Here is a 2145-nt window from a genome sequence, read left to right as displayed (position 1 = left end):
CCAGGCTGGCTTTGAACCATGATCCTCAGATCTCAGCCTCTTGAATAGCTAAGATTACAGGTATGAGCCACCAAAACCCTGCTGTTGTTTTTTGTTGTTGTTGGTTTTTGTTATTGTTATTTGAGATAAGAGTTTCATGGACTTTCCTGTCCAGTCTGGCTTCAAACCAGGATCCTCAGATCTCGGTCTCCTGAGCAGCTAGGATTACAGGCGTGAGCCATCCAGGGCCTGGCTACATTTAACTTTGCATTATTTGTGTAACTATTGCCATAGGATAATTTTTTTGGAAATGGAATTTACACCTTTAAAGATTTAATAAGTAGCTGGATGCATGTGGCTCACATCTGTAATCGTAGCAATTCAGAAAGCTGAGATCTGAGGATTGCAGTTTGAAGTCAGACTGGGCAAGAAAGTCCTTCAGACTCTATCTCCAATTAACAACCAAAAAGCCAAGACTAGAGTTGTGGCTCAAGTGGTAAAGAATCAGCCTTGAGTGAAAAAGCTAAGGTTCAGAGCCTGGGCTGTGAGTTTTAGTCCCAGTACTGTTACACACACACACACACACACACACACACACACGCCACACACACACACACACACACACACGCCAAAAAGGAAATACTATAGTACCACCTGGTACAGTGGCTTTTGTCTATAATCTCAGCTATACAGAAGTGTAGGTGAGAGGATGGTGGTCCCAGGAAGACCCAGGCAAAAACTTGGTATTCTACCTCAAAACAAAACAAAAAAACAGGCAGGGCGCCAGTGGTTCAAAGCCAGCCCCAGCAGGAAAGGCTGTGAGACTCTTATCTCTATTTAACCACTAGGAAACTGGAAGTGGCACTGTGGTATAGGGCTGACCTTGATCTGAAGAGCTCAGGGACAGCACCCAGGCCTACAGGTCAAGCCCCACGACTGACAAAAAAACCAAATCAAAACAACAACAACAAAAACACTAAATAAATTAATAAATAAAGCAAAGAGCAAGGGGGACTGGGGGGCAGGTGGGGGGAACTTGAGTGGTAGAAATCTTGCCTAGCAATTACCAAGTACCGAGTTCAATTCCCAGTATAGCTTTAAAAAAAAAAATCCCTCATCCAAATTATGTATTACTGATTGTAATCTGTGAAGTTTATTTGGTTCCTGATTTAATAAAACTCCTTTAAAAAATTCCCTTGTTATGTTTATGAGACAACTGGGAATATGACCACTGATTGAGTATTTGAAGATATTAGGGGTTACTATTAATTTTTAGACATGATAAAATGTATTGTGGTTAATTTTAAAAGAGAATACTGAGCCAGGCGCTGGTGGCTCATGCCTGTAACCTTAGGTACTCAGGATCTGAGGATCAGGATATGAGATCTAAGGATCCCAGTTCCAAGCGAACTCAGACAGGAAGGTTGGTGAGACTCTTAACTACCAAAAAGCCAGAACTGGAGAGGAACAAAAAGGCACAATGCCTATGTGCATCTGATAAAATATTTTTTCTTTTTTTTTAATTGTGAAAATACTGTACAGAAGGGTTACAATTACATGGGCAAGATAATGAGTACATTTCTTATCAAGCATTATAGCCTCCTCCTTTGTTTCCCCTTCCCATCCCATCCCATCCTCCCCCCCATAAAATATTTATATGAAATAATATTTATTTGAAATTAAGGAAATGGAAATAAGAGGGTTTTTCTTTTTACTGTTTTTGTTTTGCCAGTCCTGGGGCTTGAACTCAAGGCCTGTGCACTGTCCCTGAGGTTCTTTTGTTCAAGGCTAGCACTCTACCATTTGAGTCACAGCTCCATTTCTGGCTTTTTCTGTTTATGTGGTACTGAGGAATTGAACCCAGGGCTTCATGCATGCCAGGCAAGCACTCTACCACTAAGCCACATTCCCAGCCAGATACTGAAACATTAATGAAAGAAATTATCTGAGCTCTTTTATTTATTTATTTATTTTTGAGCTGGGACTGGGACTTGAACTCAGTGCTAGTTCTCAACTTGCTTTTTGTTTGTTTTTGTTTTTGGTCAGTCGTGGGACCTGAAATCTGGGCATGGGCATGGTCCTCAGCTCTTCAGCTCAAGGTTAGTGCTCTACCACTTGAGCCACAGCACCACTTCTGGCTTTTTCTGCTTATGTGATGCTGAGGAA

The sequence above is a fragment of the Dipodomys ordii genome, unplaced genomic scaffold (genome assembly GCF_000151885.1).
Source record: "Dipodomys ordii isolate 6190 unplaced genomic scaffold, Dord_2.0 Scaffold143, whole genome shotgun sequence".
Taxonomy (NCBI): Eukaryota; Metazoa; Chordata; class Mammalia; order Rodentia; family Heteromyidae; genus Dipodomys; species Dipodomys ordii.
The sequence above is the reverse complement of the archived record's forward strand: the minus strand, read 5'-3'. Positions refer to the sequence as shown.